The sequence below is a fragment of the Pantherophis guttatus genome, chromosome 14, assembly GCF_059756535.1.
Source record: "Pantherophis guttatus breed Tessera chromosome 14, ASM5975653v1, whole genome shotgun sequence".
Taxonomy (NCBI): Eukaryota; Metazoa; Chordata; class Lepidosauria; order Squamata; family Colubridae; genus Pantherophis; species Pantherophis guttatus.
Genome location: NC_142076.1, coordinates 22,333,514 through 22,344,901, shown reverse-complemented (window position 1 = coordinate 22,344,901; position 11,388 = coordinate 22,333,514). Strand labels below are relative to the sequence as shown.

The 11,388-nt window shown below is 46.6% G+C and overlaps 1 long non-coding RNA gene across 1 annotated transcript; it reads right to left on the bottom strand.

Annotated features, from left to right (window-relative positions):
- Nucleotides 1-8,232: 8,232 nt before the first annotated feature.
- On the bottom strand, nt 8,233-10,276 carry LOC117679429 (uncharacterized). Its single transcript, XR_004595394.3, has 2 exons — nt 8,468-10,276; nt 8,233-8,346 (listed from the first exon to the last, which is right to left on the bottom strand). It is a non-coding gene; the product is annotated as an uncharacterized LOC117679429 (long non-coding RNA).
- Nucleotides 10,277-11,388: the final 1,112 nt, after the last annotated feature.

Sequence of the window (11,388 nt, the reverse complement as noted above, 5' to 3'; positions counted from 1 at the left end):
CTGGCCAAGAACGCCTTGCTTGCCACCTTCATCCCGGTTTGAAACAGGCCTCCCCTTCAATGCTGGCTTGGTGCAGCTCATTTCAGGCCTTGCCCCGATCTCTCCGTGCACCTGGGCTCTGGGAAGTTGCCAACAATGTGTTAGAAAAGTGGAGCCGTGCCAAGCTTTGGTTTGGAGAAATGTCGAGGGCGGTCAAATCTCTTGATCAAAGCAACTATCCAAATTAGATCAATGATTTGAGTTGAACTAAATTAGGTGGGTCCTATTTTTATAATGAATTGACTTTCTAAGTGAATCAAATGGATTAGGGACTTGAATCTCTGAACTCGATCGGCTTCTGGACTCAACCAGTCCAAATCAGCTTGATGCCCTGGATCAGATCAGAGATGATTCACCCCCTGCCCACCTGGCTTCCCATCCCAGCAAGGAAGCATCCGGTCCAGCCTATTGTTTCCCACAAAGGTTGACATAACTCCCTTCCTTTCAGCCTCCCTACTATCCCTGTGAGCTATTTTAGGCTGAAAGAAATATTGAATGTTGAGACGGGACTAAGTTGTGCCCTTGCTGGTGTCCTTTCCACCTCAGTTTCTGTGATTTCCTGTCAGTCCTGGTCACAGAATCTGCGGAAGATGAAAGACATGGTCAAAAACACCCCAAAGCCCCCAATTTTGGGGGAGGTTCCCTGAGGGGCTCTTGCATGCTGGGTTCCATCTTCTGAGAAGACCCTTTTGGGAACCTTGAGGCACCCTGGCAGACAGACGAGACCAAACTCAACCAGAGACCAAACCTCCCGTCTTCTGATTCTCCAGTAATGGGTTCCTAAGGTTATTCCCGCCCTCCTTGAGCCAAGAATCACGAGCCTGACAGTGGCTTGATGCTGTTCGCTCTTGAAATAAAGGGATGGATGTGATACAGTCATGATTAACAAGGGCTTGCTTATTTAAAAACAATCACTGACCGTGTCTCTTTCCTTTCTCAGAATAACTTCTTGCCTTCTGGAGCAGTCTTGTGATGTGACTGGGGCCTATCTGAAAGCCGCTCTCAAATTTATTCATAGAAATCTCTCTTTGGCCAAAGGCCTGAATGTGACTGATGGAGAATTATGTCATCTCTAATAAAACCTGAAATTGATTTGCACTTCCTGCCTGCCAGGACAAGACAAATCTCTGCCACGCAAGGCTCCAGCAGCCTTCTCGTTGTGGTTGAAAAGGACGCCGGCTCCTGAAACATTTATAGCTGGCATGGAAAGAAGTCACATCCCCCAATATAGATAGGTCTCCTTGATATGCAAGGCAACCAATTACTTTCCCCATGGCACTTCCCCTCCCTATGCCTAAAAGAACCATTTCTTTTCCAAGGCAGCTTCGGACCAAGCCAAGCCCTCTTGCTGTCCCTGCAGCTTGAAGGGCCTCTAGGGACCTTGAACCCTCTGCGAAGGAAGGTTAAACCGACCTTCCTCTGGACTCTTCCCAAAAGCTTCAGGAGACCAGCGTCTCCTTTCCCCGCTTGGTCGTGTGACAAAGGCTCCAGTGACATGATCTTGGCTCACTTCCTGACCTTGTCAGAAGTTGCCCTTGCTCAGAGCCTTCTCATCTTGACAAATATTGAAAGGTTGGGAGACAAACATCTGCTAAAGCTTAAGACTGCCAAGGGTGCAATGTTGTTCAACATATTTATAAATGTGGAGTCCTTGGTGCTCTCTGAGTTTGGCTGTTGACTTGCAAATATTTCATTACGCAACTAGGCGACACCGTCTGGGTGAGGGAGGGTGGGGTTGGCTCCCTGTCTACAATAGCTTGCCCTGCCAGCGTTGGGGGTTTTCTCCTTTCTAGTTTCTTGAGGAGGGTATGTTGTGTATAGATGATCTGGTTGACAGGTTAGGTTATCAAAGTTGTAGATGACACAGAATTAGAGGGGACGGCAGACGCCTCAGAGCATACTTTCAAGAGTCAGGAGGGTCCCAGAAAGGTACAAGAATGAAGTAAGATGGACAAGAGGAATGCCGAGAGCCATGATGGAGAACCTATGGCACGTCGCCCCAGATCAGATCTCTGTGGCGTTTCTTTCGTGAGCTCCGGTTTCCCTGCAAATCACGAAACAGAAGGTCACGAAAGAAAAAGATCTGACCTCTTGCCGCGCTGGCGGTGTTGGGATGCCCCGCCTCCCACCGGCCAGTTGGTCATTGGGTCTCTGCTGTGCCTATGTACATGTCCACACGCACATCCATGTACATGTCTGCGCATGCATGCTTTTGTCCAGAGGAGATGAAGGTTCAGAGGAGATGAAGGGCCTGGGAGGAAAAACATACAAGCAGAGACTGGAGGCAGGTTTAGCCTGGAGCAGAGAAGACACGGGAGCTCAGGTATCTGATGGGTTTTGATAGAGGATGGGGCAGAATTGTTCTGAATTGCTTCAGAAGATAGGAAGAGAAAGAAACAGATTATACTGGGCATCAACAAGAAAAAAAAAATCTTAGTGGTTTTTAATAATTCCAAAAGCTGATGAATGATGGGGCAAACTGGCTCGAGAGCAATGGAGAACTTTAAACAGAAGTTGGATTGCGTGCAGTTGGGGGTTCTACATTGGTGATTAGGGGGTTGGGCTAGATGATCCCTAAAGTCTCTTCCAAGCCTGATGGTCTTTTGTTTTATGGCTGCCTCACCACAGGACTCTGCAGTCTCCCTGGTTCCCATTCTTCTATTCCACCCCATGAGTAGCCCTCAAGAGGGAACACTTCCTCCCAGGAACCTATTCCAGATGGGGGAGTATGGACCGAGGCTGGGAGGAGAATGCCTTTCCCTTGCTTCCAGCAGTTGGATTCATGCTGAAAAGCTCCCAAGAGAAATTTAAAAGTAATTCTCTGGCAGAATAAGGCGGAACACTTTTATTTTCAGCGGTAGGAGCAACTGCAGCTGGTGTGCGCAGGAATGCAAACCCCTCACCGATGCTGGATTTCAGAACTCTGGAACTTGGATTTATGATGCTACCGGACCATTTGGATGTCACATGTCGATCACAACATTTCCTTCTGTTTGCACAGCAAGCTGGAAGGAGATGGGAAGAGTTTGTTCTCTTCCGATTGGCAAACGCAACTTGATGTGGACACCTGCTCCAACGCAGAGAAGGGTTTAGAAAAGGGAGGCCGTTGGGCTATTGATCAAGAAAACGAAGCTAACCTTCAGAGCGACTGCTGGCATGGAAGAGACAGGCTCCCCTTCTTCTCATAAATCTTCCTCCACAAGGGAGGCATCAATCACTCTTAGGCTTCCTCCGAGGAGGTGGACGGAGATCAGTGCTGATCTGGTCAACTGGGGGAACCTGTCTTTCAAGCTTTCCCTTTGGCCCTGGGCTCTCCGAAGCAGCCTCGCTCCACCTTTCAGAGCACTGAAGGGCAAAACAGGCTTTGTCAAAGGGAGAACAGTGTGGAATCAAATGGCAAGTGAGAGTTGTGAATTGCCCATAGTTCCAATTAGCTGTGCAAAAGGTTGGGCAGTGGTTAGAATGCAGCATTGCAGGCTGAATCTGCCGACTGCCAGCAGTTCGATCCTGACCGGCTCAAGGTTGACTCAGCCTTCCATCCAGTGGTGGGGTGCCCCTGGTTCGGACTGGTTCTATAGAACCGGTAGTAAAACCGGCTAGAAGCTCCGCCCACTGACCCTGACATCACCAGAAGCGATCACGTTGCAAACCGGTAGTAAAGGTAAGTAGAACCCATCCCTGCTTCCATCCTTCTGAGGTCGGTAAAATGAGGAGCCAGATTGTTGGGGGCAAGAGGCTGACTCTGTAAATCATTTAGAGAGGGGTGTAAAGCACTGTAAGCAGTATGTAAGTCCAAATGCGATTGCTATGGCTATCCTTCACCTTGGCACAGACTTCCCCTGGATGGGAGCTCCACCCAGTCTAGATCCTGGATTCCTCTATCAGAAATGTCTGTGGGGTGTTGAATGGTAGAAGAAGCCACAAAGTAACAGGAAGATCTGATTACGGCAGACTTCCCAAATGAACCCACCTAGAACTAAGGAGAAATTTCCTGACAGTGAGCACAAATAATCAGCTGGCCTTCAGAAGTTGTGGCTGCTCCATCACTGGAGGATTTTAAGAAGAGACTGGACAACCATTTATCTAAAATGGTATAGTGTCTTCTGCTTGAGCAAGGGGTTGGACTAGAAGACCTTCAAGTTCCCTTCCAACTTTGCTAGTCTGTTATTCTGAACTGACAGCTAGAGCTCCCAGGATGATGGGGCTATTATTAAGCATTATTCTGCTTAATAATAGAATTGGAAGGGACCTTGGAGGTCTTCTAGTCCAACCCCCTTTTTGCTCAAGCAAGAAACCCCGTACCATTTCAGACAAATGGTTGTTCAATCTCTTGTTAAAATGAGCTTTTGTTTTTGCTGGCCAACTTCAAGGCTGGTCTCTCTAATTTAGTGGTTGGAACAAGGAGGACCGGACAAAGTGATTGTGGAAAGTCTTCACCTTGGAGTAGCCATGAGTGATCTGTCATTTTATTCATGTTATTTATATAGTCACCCACCTCACCTATATGACTATGGGCAGCTTACAAATATTTAAAACATTAAGCAGCAGAAATAGTGCAATAATTAAAAGCATGACATAAAATGTCTATAAAGAATATCATAAAATTCATAAAACTCCTGGCTGAGATAGTCACATCAATCAATAACAATCAGTACCTCTACTGTCTGTCATGCAAGTGATCTTCTAGAAGAACTTGAGAAACCAACAGCAACTGAAATGGTCCATTTTCTGGGCTCATTGCCAAAGAAAAGAGAATCTGGAACTCTTGGAAGACCAACCTTTGGTGGTTTTTGTCCGAAACAAATCAAGCAAACCACAACGGAGTTTGACCTTCCACCAAGTATGATACCTTGTATGTTTTCTATCCCTCTCTGGTCTCAATCTGTGTATTCAGAATGAAGGACATTGGCTAACCATGTCTTGGAAACCTGTCTGAAGTGACCACAGGGCTCCAAATTCTTCTTCCATGGTCCACCTGGCAGATGTCCCTGGTCTTCCTCCACCTCCATATTTCAGCAGAGTTTTCATTCACAAAATGAGTGGTAGCATGTAGAATAAGGAATGCCACATTTCACTCTTCTGTAATTATGGACATAGTTTGACGGTATCCATGACAGGTAAGCTAAAACCGTCCCAAAGAAGTCCTAGCGAGGCATCAAGAAGAAACCAGAACACAAGGAGCTTGAGTTGGAAACCTGAGGTCCAGAACCAACCCAGAATGTAAGTAGAAACCATGTTGTATCAGGTCAACAAGTTGAGTGTGTCATATCCTCCAGGGTTATAGGTCGTATCACTTTAGGAAGACCCCGGACACGTCAGCTCAGGCTCTGTGGTTGGTTTCCCCAGAGTTTTGCTAGACCCCAACCGCACAAGGAGACGAGACCAGAATAGCATAAGTCGTTTAAAGATTCAGTCAGAACCGGTTTTGTAGAAATAACACCTTGAGCACAGAGTTGTTCGTCACGACCTTTATTTATTTATTTATTTCCAGCATTTCCATCTTGCTGACTCTGGAAGGACGCCTGGTGGCTTACTCAAAGCTGCACACGGAATCTATTAAAATCATCAAAGAGGCTCTGTTCCCTCATCTGCCTACGTTCCCAGTTTTCTGAAGAATATTTATACTTTTCCTTATTCAAAAGTTGCCTTTGTTTGGATCCAATAAAAAGAGCTCATCCTTTTTGCACTGACCTTATTCCCATAAATAGAAAGTAGCCGAGCTTCAGCAGGCAGTCAACTCAAAATGGTTGGTTATGTAGCAATGAAATAAGAGATTAATTTACTGTAATTATGAAGCAGCGAATCTGTTCAGCTGACTGGAATTAAACATAGCGAATGTTTAGCATTTAAATACTGTATTTGACACCAACGTATTTCTTACTTTTAATTAACAGCAGTTCCTCTATGCTGAAGAAGGCTTCGTTGCCAAATTGTTGTGAGCACACACTCACACAAGCACACAGCCCACCACGCTAGAAGGAAAAAAGATACTATTGTTGTTAATACTTTGGATAATTTGGAACGGAGAAGCACTCCCATTAATCTTAGCAGCTGTAAAAGTCCCTTTCGCAAGGACAGTAAACAATACACGTTTGGAAGATGGAAGTAACCTACTTTCATAGATTGCTAAATGGGATTCAAGTGAAGGAGGATATTCAAGGAGGAATAAAATTCCCCAAGAATTCTTTTCCTCTGAACTCGACTAAATCCTGGAGTTTGGCCCCAGAGTTTTGAGGAAGAGGAGGAAAACTTCCCCGAATCACAGGCAAACCTCGTTCCCCCCCACAGCAATAGCAAGTGGATTTCCTACTTGTTAGTGGATCCCACTAAAGAAAGCCTGGATTTTGAATCAAGGTCTCTTGGGATGGATTGGCAGAGCAGCCGCATTGGATCTGGGATCTGCAGTGCCATCCTTGGCATCTTGATGCCCTTCTGCCGTTACCATTGCATCGTGGCCTCCATTGTGCGATAGTGTCACAACGCAGGAGTGTCATTATGGCTTGTGTCGATATCTAGGCCAGCGCACCTGGATAGGCACACTGCTAGAAACTGAAAGAAATGGATTTTCTACCCAGAGCGTTGGAACACCTTGGAATTAAAGTTTTTTGTTTTAAAGGTCAGGCCGTTCCTGTGCAGAGTCTAAAGAGAAGGACATTTCAATCAGTCTTGCTTGGCTAAATCAGCATTTCTAGCAGAAGAGAAAGGCATTCTTGTTCATAGGGGACTTGTTGATTTGGGTTTAGTGTGCTATGCTAATGAAGGCCCCCGACCCTCTTTCTGAGTAACCTTCAGTCCAGCCACACCAGGGTCCTACTTCCAAGGGGGCAGCCCCAAGAGCCCAGGTAGCATCTCCCATTCCCAGCCCACCAAATTTCCACCTCCCACTCTTGGAAGAGTTTCCTCCTTGCTGAAATGAGAGACTCAAAAGCAGGAAATCTGAAATGCCAAGGTCTGACCTTTCCTTCACTCATATTTTCCACTCTAGCTGAGCATTAACCTCACAAAAAGGTTCTTGGACAACTGGGGATGGCAGGGAGGGAGGGGGCCCTTTGAAAGGAGCCGAGCAGATTGGATGGCTGCTCCACAAAGGTCTTTCATCAACCCCAGCTTGATCTTTAAATCTGGTCATGGGGGACACTGGTGACCTTTCACGGGGGCAGAGAGGTGTGGCGTTCTCCGGGACCGCCCCGTGGATTTTATCCCCCTCTTTCTGGCTTCCGCTTCCTGCTGCTCAGCTCTTGGCTCACCTCTCACCTGTCGAAGTTAATGACCTGAAACTCCAAGATTCTCTGGTCCGGGCCTTTCTGTGGAGCGAGAGGGAGATGCGTTTTCTTGCAGCAATTGGTCGCACAGCACTTGAAAAAAAGAACGGGCTGAATCAGGTTGGGTGATGTAGCCAGAGGGACCGTAGAAGATATTTGGCAGAAGAGTCAACATTTGGACGGGTTTTTTGGGGGTGGATTAGAACAATCACCAGAGCCCAGGAACATCAGGTGCTCTTTCCACGCTGATGCAATGATAGAGATGAAGTCACTGTAGCTTCCACTGGACCCCTTTGCTCCAACCTTTTGGAAAATGGTCTGGCTTTGAGGGGTTAAAGATGGGGGCGATGGAATGGTGCTTTTAACTTCCAGTCCCCTGACCATGTAGTGGGCATAGGAATAACTTTGAGGAACAGGTGGAAGAGCCTCAAGCAAGGCAGTGGCTAGATAAAGGAAATTTGAGTCTGGGGCAAATCTGTAACCTGAGTAAGCATCTCAGGCAAGACCCCTCCCCATTCTCACAAAGGTAAAGGGAACCATATTCAGACTTGCAAGATCCTGGAACTGTAACCTTATAATAAAAGTCGTGTCAGCATCTACCACTTTGAGTTCCTAATCTGATCCAGGAGCTTGCAAGAGCCAACAGACTGACTGCAGCTCCCTGTTTCTGAAACTTTTTAAATGGATAATAATCCTTCTTAAGGTCAGGGGCATAGAAGTTGCTATAGGAAATAAGGTGGAATCAGGCAGTTGCCAAGTAGGATGTCATCACTCTTTCCCATGATTCAGAAATGTACATTCGGCCGCTACCGTCTAAACTTATCTGTGCTTTTTTTCCCTTTCCTCTTCTTTCAGCCACATCACCCTGAACTAATCACAAAACGTGACTCAATTTTTTTCCAAGCCAACGTTAGAGAGATTCAGCCATCTCGGGTAATAAATATATTATGCAGCTGGGGACTTGCAAAGGGAATCATTTCCAGTGGTTCAGCACAAAAGTGGGGAGTGAGGCCGAGATTTGTTTCCTCTCGAAGAGTTCTTCTACCTGCGTACAAGGAAGGTAAAAGGGAAGGAAAGTGGTTTTCGTTGTTGAGGGACTGCAGGAGAAGCGATGGGCTGCTTAGGCTGCCGGTGTTTACTGAGCACGGAAGGAGGTGTTGACTCACTAGGTCAGGTCTCTGGAGGACCAATTGGGCAGCGCTGCAGAATTGGAAAGATCCATCACGGTCTTCGTCTCTACGTTGAGACCTAGAAACACCAACCAAGAATGATTAAGAAAAACTTCTGGACTCTGCAAGTCCGATCGCCACATCCCTGGCACGAGGATACCAGCCCAATTATGCTTTGACCTAAACTTTGATTAGGCCTCTGTGTTATTTTTACTGAGCAATCTCTTCCGTTTCATATAGTTGCAAATTAGTCGAACCGTATTTCACTGACAGGCCACTGAATCTACATATTAACAAAACTACATTAAAATGCAGTGACATTGGTGGAACTACAAGAGAAGCTCGTTAATTAAAAGGAAAATTCCCCCCATTAAAACTAAGCTAGCAGAAAAGAAACGAGCCTAATTTTAACTCCCTCCACCTTGCTAAAATCTGCTCTTCCTAATTAATCAACCTCGTCACGATGGTTGATTAAATCCCCAGCGGAACTGATTGGAGGTCCTGCCTTCTGGGGGTTCAGCATAGGCTTCCAGCTCAGCCCTACAGTGAGGTTAGGATTGGGGATCCAGCTAAGCCCCATAAGCTGAAGGAATCACTGATTCCTTGTCACCTGCTCTATCCCTGGATTGACCCAAAGTCCACGCCATAACTCTAGTCGTTGTTGAAGCACATGAAGAGCCTGACATTTGGCCCATAAATGGTCCACTTTGAATTAATTTCCTCTCTAATTACAAGGCGGTGATGGCCTGTTCTGCTACGTGAGGCCAAAGAAATTGATGGAGGTTTTGCATAATGTTGACAAGCAGATTATGCAATGCAGGATGCAGTTCGGCCAAGTCTCAGCTCCACGGCCTCAAGAGGACAGTGGCAAGTCCCATCTGGGATCTGGCCCATGACCATGTGTGAAGGGACAAGAAAGGAGGCAGGCAGGGAGGCCCCACTTCAACAGTGTCCTATTCTGAACGACTGACTTGAAAAAGGACATTTTCTAGTTCAAAAGATGTGCCACCCCCCCCCCCAAACAATGAAAAAGGGGTCTGGAGACAGGTCTCAATGAAGAAAGAATCCAAACCGGATCTTTGAGGTTACACTCCGGCTAAATTGCCCTGGCTCTTAAGAAAGGACACTCACGAGCAAGTCCGATCAATGATTCTTCAGAAGGAGGGCACCCACTTTCCAAGACAGTTTCAACAGAAAGCAATCTCAAGGGGATGGTGGATCTATTTAGATTTGCTGATCTTTTATCCTTCCGAAACTCTTGTATTTTCAACAAACAGAAAATGCTTGAGAGAACTTTGAGTTCTTTCAACTCGGATGTCTAACCTGAAAAGGATGGAAGCCAACCCAATGTATCTTATTTCAGGGTTGGTTCAATTTTAGGCATGAGAAATGGATGACGACGGACAGCAGTTAAAGCAAGGAAGGCACCAGCTTCCAACCAGCATCTCTGCAACGGCACTCCCACTGCCCAGCCCCCAGGAAGACGAACAGATGGAAAGACAGGAAGCAAAATTGGGCAGTCAGAGGGTGGTCAGCTGAGTCGGGTCTCTTTAGGACGTGGATCTCACCAATTGGTTTCTGCAGCCTGTGAAGTAATTGTGCCCCAAAGATTCAGGACTTCATAGGCTGCTGGTTTTAGACTGTGGAGAATGGTTGCACAGTTGGTTAAGCATCTGATTACAACTCTGAAGACTGAGCAACCTTGGCGTTGGAATAGATAATTAGATAATTAGATAACAAAGGGGGGGAATAATTTGAGAGAGAGAGAGAGAGAGAGAGAGAGAGAGAGAGAGAGAGAGAGAGAGAGAGAGAGAGAGAGAGAGAGAGATATGACAAAACCGCTGTCTTCCCCAAGAGGAAATCAAATCTCCATTTTCTTTGGAAATCTATTATTCTCTTCTCTAGGTGGCCACAAAATAAATCATGTCACCGGGAACTCCAGGCAATAAAGGGGAAGGGCGTGGGGGTAGGATAGGATCCACGTAGGAGGAGAGAAGTAGAAAAGCATTAAACCAATTTTGTGACTCTCTGGAAGACTCCAGACATGCTTCCTTCAGCAACATAGAAAACGCAAAAGCCAGGCTCCCTCTCCCCCCATCTTTCCATTTATCCAGCTGTCCATTTTATGCAGTGGAAGATGACAAGCATTTAAAAATCAGTGGTGGACATTCTGGGCAAGGCAGGTGACAATGCAGTTAAATCTTCTTGCAAGAGGTTTTTCTTGCCCAAAGGTCTACCAGCAGCAGCAGTGGGATTCCCCTCCCCCACCCCAGCTCTTACAACAAGCCCAGCAGATGATTGAGCCGGGTGACCCCATGGCTGGAGAGAGGAAACCAACCACTGGATGCATACACGGAGCTCAATTTACCCATGGAGTGGGTGGGTGGGTCTACTTTCCTCTATTCCCCCCAGGTAGTCCACATCCCAGGCCAACCAAGCTCTCTCCTCCCTTGCAAGAGGCAAAGGCAAGGAAAAAGGGGGAGGGAACCCCATTTTAGGCAAGGGTGCCAGTCCTGGTGGGAATTCTTTCAGATTGGCAGGTTGCAGAGTTCAGCCACCGAATTTAGCAACTCCTACAAAAATTCAAGGAAATGAAGAAAATGTGTGTGTGTGTGTGTGGGGGGGTGTTCCTTCCATTTTTCTTCCCTGCTGTTTTACCTAACCTTAACCCTCCCCCCCTTTCTTCTTCTGAAATGGGCCTGCTGAAATGTCCTCCCCTCCCCCAAAGCTTCTTTTTCATCCTAGCAGGATGAGTGAGGCTGGCTGGGTCCCATCATGCAATATTCCCTCCAGCCTGGGGGGCTTCAAAATCTCTGTTGCTCTAAATCCTGGTTGCTGGATAAAACTTTGGGGTTCTATTAGAGTCCACTTCACCAGTACATTGAGTTCCTGAAGACATTTGGGACAGGGGGGAAATC